This window comes from Cheilinus undulatus, linkage group 4, assembly GCF_018320785.1.
Source record: "Cheilinus undulatus linkage group 4, ASM1832078v1, whole genome shotgun sequence".
NCBI lineage: Eukaryota > Metazoa > Chordata > Actinopteri > Labriformes > Labridae > Cheilinus > Cheilinus undulatus.
In genome coordinates this window covers 33,707,772-33,719,988 of record NC_054868.1, presented here as the reverse complement: position 1 = coordinate 33,719,988, position 12,217 = coordinate 33,707,772, and the positions used below count along the sequence as shown (strand labels likewise).

Sequence of the window (12,217 nt, the reverse complement as noted above, 5' to 3'; positions counted from 1 at the left end):
GTAGTTATTGACTTGTGATTTTCTAAATAAAAGATAGTTACTTTTCCTTCAGGCTTTAACCAATTCTCTAAAAGAAATATGACAACCTTAAACTTAAAAAAGGTACAATTTTTTCCACTCTTTTACCACTTTTAAACACTTATTTCTGTCCATTTTTGTCACTTTTAACCCATGTTTGCCAATTTCTGTCTTTATTCTGCAATTATTTTATCATTTTTCCCTTAGAATTATTTCAATTCCTTCTACTTTATTCTCTGTTAATATTAATGCCATTGTATGTATGTAATATAATGCCAATAATCTTACCTATTATGAGCCGAGCAATAAAGTCTATTTCTTTGCTGATTGTTCCCAAACTACCTTGTCTGTTGTATGTTGATGTTTGTATGGGAAAATGTCTGCATAAATAACAAAAGGTTAGTCTTAAACAAACGTTGATCTATAATATAATAGACAGCATTAATCATAATGAACCAGACATGTTTATTTAGGCATTAGAAACTGATATAAAGAATTTAAAGGGGATGTCAGGCTGATCAGAGATGACTGTTATGTTTCATCTACAAGTGCTGAGAAAAAAAGAGTTGGAGGGCAAACTCAAACTGAGTAATGATTCCAAAAGTTAAAATTACTGTCAGAAACTTTCATTTTCATTGTGACACAGATCCAGCAGACGACAAGCATTTCAATACACAGAATAAATTAATAATCTTTGATTGCTTTGTTTGCTTTTGAAGGTCAAATTGAGGGATCAATATTTTATCAGTCTGATTTTTCATATAAAGATGAAAACTCACTAAAAATAATAAAAAAAAAGATTGAGAGGAATTTACCCCAATTCAAAAAATGATTTTCAGGCCCTGATCTATAAGAAATATGTAACACAATGTCATATACCAGATTATGTAGCTACAACACATAATGGTGAAAAAAAACATGCTAACACAATAGTGATAGCATGGGCATCCAAGTGAAACCTCAAGTACTGTTGCATGATTTCACTAGTCTGCATACAAGCACCTTCCAGTGTGTGTTTTTCGGGTGATGTTTTTCACTATAGTGTGTGTGTGCATGTGTGTGCACAGCCAGCGTCACGTTTGTGTGAAACAGCTGTTTGTCACCCAGCTGCTTTCACTCACATGTTCTATTGCTTTCCAAGTTCCTGGTAATTTCCAAGTCAAATAGCGGTTTGGCTCTGAGTAACATGTGAAATGATCCCCCCCTGTGGCTGCATATAATGCAATAAGATCAGACCAATGAATGCATATGGGTCAAATGAACCCAGAATAACACACATTAGACTCACAGCCCACGATATATCACATGGTATTCTCACATTGACGCACATTAGAGCAGTTGTGCACAAAAAAAGGACAGCAGCATTAGACAGTCCAGTAAACAGTGTTTACTACATGCATGATGGAGAAGATTGAGCTAGTGTTGCACACTCTGGGTGGTGTGGTCTGTTGATCTGAGCAGCTAGCAGGAGGGCGAGAAATGCCTTGTGTGCACACAGCATTTGCATACTCTATGAATCGGATCAAAGATAGTGTGATGAGCTGTGCCTGCTTCATGAATATGCATGACGCAGTGTTTCTGCCTGCATTATTAGAGTCCGTTTGGGCCTGGGCTGCACGCCTGTGTTTTCATTCTTAGATCCACCATATCCAGGATATTCTCCTCACCTGTGACCTCGGCTAAACAAACCACAACTTATCTGCCTTAAAGTCGAGAGAGAAGCTGGGAAAGGGAGAGGGAAAAATAAATAGACAAAGCAGAAAAAAACTGCTGAGGAGAGAGATAAGACTACATTGGGTCAGAGAAGAAAGGAAATGAAATTAGGTATATGTCCTGTTTGTGCCTGGCTGGATTTATGTTGCTGCTTTATTTATTTCATTTGAGGGACAAAAACAGAGGCGGAAGCGGACGTGTGGATCAGTTCAAGGCTGTGGTCATGAACTGCAAAGGCACAAAATAGAGGATATATCTGCACCTGGACAACAAATGGGCGAGTTTATGAATGGTCTAGAATCACCACAAGCAACAATGTCTTTTAACTAATCACAAACAGAAGGGATTGTCTGTGGTTAGATCACATTAGGTCAGTAAAGGAACATTAAATACACTCCCCTCCACAAGTATTGGAACAGCGAGGCCAATTTCGGTTTGACATTAAAACATGAAGATGAGACAAGCGATCAACATTCAGCTTTAATTTCCAGGTACTTTGATGTCTGTTACTTCGTACACCACTAGTTTCTTTCTTTTTCAAGACATTCCAAATAGTTGTACTGGCTATGGACAATGTAAGTGCAATAGCTCTGATTGGTTTCCCATCTACTCTCAGCTTCACAAGTGCTTGTTTTTCACCCATAGACAGCTTTGTTTTTTGACTCTTTGTGACACAGGTTTCTTTGCAGCTGAGGAACATTAAGAAGTTAAGCTCCTTAAATCACCTCGCCTACTTTGAATATTTCATCATAACGATGAGGATAGATCTTATTCTACCTTAATGACCCTGCTTCTTTTTTTCTGAATTTGCAACACTGTCTTAATCATCTAAAAAGGAAGACCCCAATTATTTATAGTGCTTCCACTGGTGCCAAATTCTCTTCATCTCCGAACCCGTCACTCCACATTTGACAGTGAGTGAATCCCCTTCTACCCATCTCCTCTATTGTCTCATGATTATTGAAAAAATGCCAATGTTTGTTACTTGATGTTTTTAAAGTGCTGCTGCAATAGGTGAACATTGTGACTTTCCTTATCAATCCTTACTTAAACTCTTGGGCACAGAGGGAGACCACTTAACATGCAGCCCAGCAGAGATTTCAAGACTCATAAACCTTTGATACATTTTTAACTACAGTTCTCTGTGCTTTCCTTTACCCCCTTTCTCTGTTTTTCTCTCTCTCTGAATGTATTTAATAAAGCCAGGTACAAGTTACTGTTGTTGCTGCTTCCATTTATATTAAGGGACACCCAGCAAGGCCAATTAAGGTAGCAGAAGGGCAGTCATCATTCATACTAAGCACATAATAAAGGCTGTGAAAATTGATATACTTCCACATATATTTTCCCAGAGGACCTGACCTGCAATATATTTCTCTTTACCTTTAATAAGCTATCAGGGGCAAAATCACAGGGACCCTGTAATGTATATTTTTTATTCATTCACCTAATTAATCAGCAGTGGGTGGCGCTTGCCACCACTAGCCTGCGTTATTCGGCATTTGTACTGCGGTAAAAAGCAGCGGCTCTAATTAGGAGAGATGATCTATTTTCCATAATGAGAATTGATGGCTTTTCTTCTGCACCACCAAACATTTTCTCGCTCTTCTTTCCGACTGAGGCCTCCTTTCTTTCTCACTTCCCCACACAGACACATTTCAGAGCTGTATGGAGAGAAAAAAGGACCAAATGAAGCACTATGTGATTAATGGACTTAATTTCCAGCAGATTTGACTTCATGGTGACAGCACACTTCACCTTGAAAGCTTTCTGATTATTAAATTTAAGCCTGTGGCAAAGAGACACAGCTTTCAGATGAAGGTTCCTGCATGTCTTCTTATCATCACCCATCCAGTTTTAACCTGTCCATATGATCAGCTTGAATATTTTTCTCTTTGTCACAAAATACTGCTGATATTCAAATTAAGCAACCACATCACAAAATGAAGCCAAGAAAATAAAAAGGGGATTAATTGGTGAAAAAGATTAGGGAAAACAGCTTCAATATCAGTTATTATTTTTGAATTTATCTTAAAAGCCACTCTAAGAGGCTCCAGCAGAGAACAGATGCAGCACTCCTAAATCAGCCATCTTGTAAAACAGCGAGTCCAAAGTCTGTATTCTATAATCTCGTCACCTCCCATGGGTGTCAGAGCCTCCTAATTTGTGAACACAAAGACAGCTTCTCTCTATGTGGCTTTGCAAGCCTGTGCTAATGCTGTGTAAACATTGCTGCTGCTGTTTGCCACTGATTTAGCACATGTTAATATTACATGAGACAGAGGGGCCCTTTGATGATGTAAGTGAACACTCAAACTAGGGCTTTCCACCTCGGGGAAGGGGAGATGAGGCTGTGGAGCAGCTCCTTCGAGATTTGGTTCACTTCCGCATATGCAATCTTGCTTGGTAGGAGTCAGAGCAGTTCTTATTTTTCTGCAGTCACATCACAGAGAAGGATTGTTCTACATTTGGATACCAGAGCTGAGGCGAAAGTTAATGATTAAATATATCAGTGAAACGAAAAAGGGCTGGCAACTGAAGCTTCGAAAACAGTTTGGGAAATTAAACAGTGACCTTGGTGATGCTTGATGGTTGTTTCTTCAGTCATAATTAATGACACTTAAGATTAGTTACGGACAGTCATAGTAAAATATCAAAGACATATTTAGAGGCACTTGATTTACTGAACCAATATCCTAATAGAGACATTTCTTACCATTTTGATGCACCTGCATGATTTTTTATCAGTGCCTTCACACCAAGTTTGGTCTTCTGAACAAAGCCTTTGCTAACAGCTGGGGTTAACAACGGACTATACCGAAATAAGACTGATGACAATGGGGAGACGGAGTGGGTGAAAGACATGCATCAAACATTCCCCTCATAGGGAAATTTATCTTGGACTCCATCCCACAAAAACCATATACATAAATAGAGATCAGACAAATCAAATTACATTATATCCTGTAATGTAATCTGACAGTTTTCCACATGTACATAAAAAAAAAAATAAATAAATAAATAAAAAATTCTGGCCCCAGTGATCTTCTGACATACGGCAAAAAAAATCCCTTTGCTCACAAATTGAAAGCCATCCTAAGCCCTGTGCAGTAATGTAAGACAGTCTCAGCTCTGGCCTGCAGAAGGAAGTGATCTCTGTTTTGTTCTCCTCTCTTCTACCTGTGTGCTCGGACAAATTCCCCCGCTCTATCAGGAGCCTCTGGCCAGTTTGTGTCTTGTGGGAGACATCCTTGATTACTGCTGCACCAACCTTTGATAATACCACACCTCCCACTGCCACCACCGGACTGTTCTGTGATGATGAAGACAGAAAACTGACCTTTTTGTTTGTTGCTCTTCAGTCTCTGAGGTCCTTCCTTCTTTCATCTCTCTCTGACTTTGACTAAACAACAACACTACATTTGTGAACTTGCTAGCTGGTGTTGTGTTACTCTGAATTTCAAAACTGAAATTTTTAAAAGGGCTCACAGAAATCTATTTACATGCACAGAAACCCTCGATTTGTTCTCTCACACACTCACAGCACAATGTCATCAATAGAGCTGTATAAGGACGAGCAGGCACAGAATGTGAAGATCCGTTTCAGGAGAGAGAACAGACTTTTGATGAGCCATTAACCTGCTGTCGGTGAGGTAAAATGGCTGTGGGACGTGGTTTAATTTACCCTTTTATCAAGAGGTCGTTGAATTGATGAGCCACAGGAAAAAGAGTTACACCCCCGGTTTGGTGTATTAGCAATGCTGACAGTGAACAGGTTGAAGGAGGAACTGGAAGAGAAGTCAATATCCCCAATCAATCTAAGCTTTCAGAGAGCCACTGCTACACTCGTGGTCAAATCTATAAAACTAATAATATGGATTTGGGCAGACCTCTTGAGTAGGACTTCTTCAATTTGAAAGAGGAAATCATTGGAAATCTCTTGTGAAGCACTTATTTGTTTCTTTGGCAAAAGTTGTTATTGAAAACGGAGATGTATTTGGCACAGCAAGCTAAATGATTTCCATTTTTACCAAATGTATATTTTTTTCCCAGCCACAGCTATATTTATCTATCTCAGGGCTGGGGCTTCTCTGCATTGCACTGGAGAACTCATTTTAAAAATATCCATCACAAGCACAAAGATTCAATTTTCACTTTGAAATAAGCTGCCTGAGAATTCTTTGTGCTCGCCTTACCATCAATCACCAGCTCCATGGATGATAAATTTTATTAGACAAAAGATGGTTAGCGAAGGTCTTTCCATCAATGAGAAAGTGAGGAGAAAAATTGAAAATGATGGCCTACCCTGTGAGTACATGGGAGTACATATTGTCTGCTGATCCATTACATTTGATCTGACCTGTGTCCTTGCTCATTCTGGTTCATAAAATCCAAATGAGAGGAGGATGTTCACCTGAAAACAGGTAACTAAAGAGCTGTTTAAAATGGTGTTATGACTATGTTGGTGAAACACTACAGTACATTCTGCATTTTCAAGTGAAAGAGTCCAACATCTTGACTTGAACTGGTAAACTCCAGCCTACTCTATAAAATCACTTAGCTATCTTTGAATGCCTTCGTGTTTACAGTGTTTGAAGCAGCTATTAAAATATATGAGCTCAACATTTCTGGCTTTGGCAACATATAATGACAGATACAACGACGCATCATCATGCACAGCTATGCGTGATCCACCGGGATGCAGAGCAATGAGACATGAACTAGGGCTGAATGATATTCAACTGTAAATGTTTCAGTGCATTTTTTAATTACAGTATGCCATGTATGGATGTGCAATAGTCACACTGGAGGATGTGTGAGGTTAGTCATTTGACTTGAACGGTAGGTTGCCCCTTCTGAAGGTTGTGGGTTCGATCCCTGGCTCCTGCAGTCACATGGTGATGTGTCACTGGGTAAGACAATCAACCCCAAATTCCTCCCACTGCTGCCTTAGTGGCATGTGGATGTGTATGGAATGGATTCAGTAATACTGATGGCCTCTCTACATAGCAACCTTCACTATCAGTGTGGATAAGTGTGACCTGTCTTAAAGCACTTTGAGTAGTCAGATGACTAGAGAAGCTATACAAGCTCCAGTCCATTTACCATATAAACCCCAACAGTGGTCAGAGAACTGAGCAAAAGTGGGTCGTTGGACTGTTTTCAGTAGGTTGTGTGGTGCCTGGGAAAAAAAAAAAAATAGCAAGATGTCCAGCATGGACGCAAGCCCTTGGTGTGCATATATCCTTATATTTTATTGCACCCTGTTTTGCTGGACAAGGAGTACATGCTGGATATTTTAGTGCGATCTTGACTTATTTATCCTGTTATCTTGGATCAACTTGAATACAAATATCAGGTCATGTTTTGTTCTGAGTGAAACATTTTTCATTAAATTAAAAAAGACAAATATGGTGAACACCAGATTAACAAAAAGTAACACTCATGGGGTTGATCATGTAGACTAAACATAACTTTAAACATCATTAGAAATTGTAGGGTATAATATAATTGTATGATTCTATTTTTAATTATCGTAATGACAAGCAAGAACTTAACTGATAAAGTTTACAAAAACATAGGCAGCTAAGGGGATCTTTCCTCCTCTGTGTGTGTCAGAGCCACTAGCTGTGGTTACAAGAGCAATTTTTTTCACAATCTGATAAAATTTATTCTGATTGGAGATTAAATGTCTCTGTTAAAACAATATGATTTAGATGTGCGTGCTCATGCATCATACATTTGATCTGAATAAAACAGCTCTGTCATGTACAGTGTCTTCCTACTGGAGTAATCTAACAAAAACATCTTTTTCTATGCCTTTGTTACAAAGAAAGCGCTGTCATTTTGCACTGTCATCTAACGTGTGTTTTCAACTCCTCCTATATTTCAACTCTCTTGTTTCTGTACCTTATATCATCTGATCAACAGTCCCATTATCTTTTAAAGTTTCTAGTAAAAAGGTTCTCTCAGCATAAGACCAGTTTTGTTTTGCTCCCAGCATGTTTCTGTCCATTCTGTAAATAACAAAACCAAAACATGTCATGTCACATGGGGCAGACATGCACAGTAAGAGAAAAACCACCTAAAACAAGGATAGACGATCAGATCAAGTGATTTCATCGATGCTGGTCCTATGACAATCAACATAAACTATCCCTCTTGATTGAAATGAAGTTTCTTTCTGAATGAGCTGGATCAGAAAATTTTATTCCAAATGGAGTGTTTATATGAAGCATTTTTATATAAATCAGACATTTATTCTAATAACAAGTTGTCCATGTAAAAATAGCTACTGTCAGATGGTTGTGTGATTAAGGGGGTTCAGATTGTAATTAAAAATGACTTAAATATTCAGTAAGACAAAAAAAAAAAAAAAAGGTTTGATTGAAAATGCATTAATGTACATAAAAGGGCACTGCATTTAACATTATTTCCTTTTCTCTATTTAAAAAAAAAATCACAATATAGATCACAGAAAAAAACATTGCAATGTCAGTGTTTTCAAATATTTTTCAGCCTTACTCTGAACTACTGAAAGCTTTGTGCACCACTTGCTGATTATTATACACAAATGAGAAATACAATTTTATTTGAGAACTATGTAAGTGTGTCTGTTACATTCAGCTCATATCAAATATAGCATGCTTTAATGTTCTCTACAGCTACTGTATATCTTTCACTGTGAATAGTATAAACCGAGACATAAATCAAACTTTCATAGTATGCAGGAAGGCCTTGGCATGATGGGTAATCACTGCAGTGGCATCACAGTTTCTTCTATCATGGAGCCAAAATTTCTTAGGAGTGGAAAATGGGAAGTATTCTGTATGTGAAAAGGGCATAACTTGATTACATTTTATATCTACTGATCACATGAGACACAGTATAAATTGTGAATTTATCATAACAAATTGTTCATCTGATCAAACAGAATGTAAAAAGAAACAAACACAAGCTTGGGTATGTAGTCAGTGGGGATAAAAGAAGGCAAACAGTACATTTATGTTTGTCTCTTTGTACTGTTTAAACACAAACATATAGGATTTTCGTAGTTTTCAATTATTATTGGCTTGGGAACAGCTATTGGCTACATGTTTAAGCTGGCAGTCTTTACTGTCCCTGAGGGGCAATTTTGTTTGCAGTAGAAGTCAATCAATAGCTACATGTACTCCATAACTCCAGTGGATTTGATCATAACAGATAGTTTGCAGTTCCGTTCTCATTGACTTATCCATAATACAGGTAGTAATACTGCAAGTTAAATATAACATGAGTTTTTCAAAGAGATAACACTGGGTTCAAGGTCATCATTTAGTCCTTTCCTTACTTAATTTTAGAGCTTATTCGGTCTTCAGAATGACTAGACAATATGAATCATCTCTTGACCAATGAGGAGAAAAACATAGGGCCTTCACATCTGCAAAGGCAGCAAATCTGGACATGCTTCACATCTGAACACTGTACAGTTCACTTTCTGGAAAAATGAAGATGATGCATGAATCGGTGGTATAAATGCATTATGGGGCATCTAAAGTGATATGACTAAGCCCCCATGGGCACATGACATAATTAAGGATTTATGCTGAGCTATATATCATATTACCATAGGATGTCAACTTGTTCAAAGCACAGAAGCACGCTGCTATGTCAAGTCTTATTCCTCTTTTTGCTTCCTCTTTTGCCGTACTTAATCTCGTGTAATCCACTTAGCGTCAGATCTGAACAACATGACAGGAATTCCTCCGCTCCTTGTCATGTAGCACCTTTACACCAGCCGTCCCACTGCTTAGCAGGAATGGTGCTGCTGTGTTTGTCTGTGAGCTGAGCTTATCCTCAGGGCAATTTGTTGGGCAAGGTTTGGTAAAATGTGTCACACAAACATTGCCACCGTTTCAAGTGTTCTGTAAGAGATAATCGACCCCTGAGTTGACTCCTTTATGCCTTCTGGGGAGGGTTGCGGGCTGTTTTTATACAAATACATGCTTGATGCTGGTTTAATTTCCATTTGTTTATCTCTTTTTTTTCCCTTTCAGGCACAGTGGAGATAACACAAGGACTATATGTGCCAGCTCGATGTAAGAGGTTTGGTTGATTGCATCCAAGGGCACTGCTGTAATTCGTTAGAAAAAAGGGCCAGTGACCAATTTTCCTTTGAGACAAGTAAATTGAGTAAAACGGAAATTAACCAGAAAGGCCAACAGGAAGCAAAGAAGAGGAACAATGATGTATACCCTTGAGGACTTATAGACTAAGTTCCAGTTAATCGTAATGCATGCATAAAAACATATTTCTTCTGAGCATTTTTTATTTTGTTACATTTTTCTTGTATTAAAATTGTTTGAATACCCTTGGGGATTTGTATTCAGTAAAAACAGTCTGAAAAAGCATCGACCGAAAAAAATCCTCTTGCAACCCACTGCAATCGGCAGGAAAAAATAGTTTTGCCTCCAAAATGCTTCATGAGTTTTAGCACATTTCTTTCATTTTTGCTCTTTAGTTGAACACTTAATACTTATATTTCCCTGAACTTTAGCCCACTCAACTTCCAGAAGCCTTAGCATTAACGTATGACTCATATGCAATTCAAGGAAAATAATCAATACCCTCTGGTATAGGCATTTGCTACCTAAAGTGAGAATCCTGTATTGACTGGCACTCACCAAAGCAGTATTGATCACTGTACATCAAAGTTAAGTCCCGTAAAGATCACCATGCTGTCAGTAACGACTACTAAGGATACACTCTGACATGAGGTGGTATATAGATCTTCTCACGCTTTCTCAGATAAATCTCCTCTTCATCTTTCTGACATGGAAATTTCTCTTGCACATCCTTGCACCATTTTTAGCAAATCCCAACAAGCAATTGACAAAGATAAAGCAGCCTACAGGCATGCGTTTGGTTGAAAAGTATCTTGCCTTTGGCTGTCAAGTTGGGAGAAATTAGTATTAAAAGAGCGGCACTTAGTAACCCACAATTCAATATTAAATTTAAACTGTTATCAGAATAACTTTTTCATTCCTTGAGGGAAATTGTCATAAATTGGTTCTCTGTTATAATTTCATCCGATAGTGCAAATACTTATGACATAATGTCCATGTTCTTGACTTGTGGCATATTATAAATACTTTACATAAAGTGAAAAAGTTGACCTCTCATTTCTTTTTCACATAGATTATCCAAGTTGTTGCTACTTCTGCTGAAAATGTCACATTCTTACTGTGGCCCTGAAAACTCAATACACAGCATCTTAAAAGAAAAAAATCAGGAATGTTGTAAGTCTTACAGATAACAACAAAATCATTCTGAATCATTCAGAAGTGAGAAGAAAGAAAACATAACAATGGTCAAACATAACTAGGACACACGTCTTGTCCCATCACAAAAACTATTCATTCTCTTACACAAGACAGCCTTTAGCACTTTCAGAAGTCTAAGCCAAGGTTGAGCATGGGATGGCTGTGGCTCAGTAGGCAGGGTCGGTCATCTCGCAGTCTGGAGGTCGTGGGTTTTATCACAAGTTCCTGCAGTCACATGGGCAAGACATTGAACCCTAACTTGCTCCCTCTGCTCCGTCTGTGGCATATGAAGGCACATTTGACCTGCTGTGTAAAAGCACTTTGAGGATTCAGACAACTAGAGAAGTGCTATACAAACTGAAGTCCATGTACCACCTATGGAATATTCAATGCAAATTCTAAAAAGGCTTCACTGTTTAAGAAATGCTTTGAAAAGCTACCTTGCTGTAAAGTTCCTAGTATGTTTGTGGCACAGTTTACTTGCAGTTATTGAGTAGAACTTCTTAACATATGATACACTTTCCCCTTTAACTACCTTTTAGCGCCCTTGGCTTAAAAAAAAAAAATCAAATACTGTTTTAAGAGCTAAAACTTTCTTGTCACTTGCTTTTAATACACTGATTGAATTCATCTATTTGGTTAATTACATAATAATTTTAGCTGGTTGATAATAGCATTGCAAAGCTTTGCTCGGTGTGAGAACAGAGTGGTTGTTCTAATCAGAATTGGACCTACTTCTCTATTACATGAAGAGCAAAGAACTGCTCTGGGAGCTTGAGGTGTTTTTGCTTTTCCACCAACATCGTCATTATGGGTTTGTCTCACCAACTGGCACCACTAATAGTAAAAAACAAAAGGGATAGCAGCTACTATATCAATTCACTTTATGGAGTTGGGCATGCCAAAATCATATCATTAGCCTCAGCATAATTGTCTAGGTCATATTTTAAGGTTTTCAGAAAAATAAGCCACAATGAATCAGCAGCGTTAGGAGGGTATATTTAGGCAGATGTCATAATTTGACCAAAAAACGACTAAGGCAATTATGCAGTGAGGCTAACAATATATTACATTTCTCTAATTGGCCTGTGATAAATGTCACAGACAGAACATTTGTCCAATCATCTTCAAATTTTTTCAAAGGTTCTACCCTTGTCAAACGCAGACTATGGGCAGTTGCCCAC

At 38.0% G+C, this 12,217-nt stretch overlaps 1 protein-coding gene across 1 annotated transcript in view; it reads right to left on the bottom strand.

Annotated features, from left to right (window-relative positions):
• The window catches only part of ctnna2 (catenin (cadherin-associated protein), alpha 2), a 514,927-nt gene that overhangs the window by 89,419 nt on the left and 413,291 nt on the right, over nt 1-12,217 (bottom strand). The gene's annotated exons all lie outside the window — the stretch shown is intronic.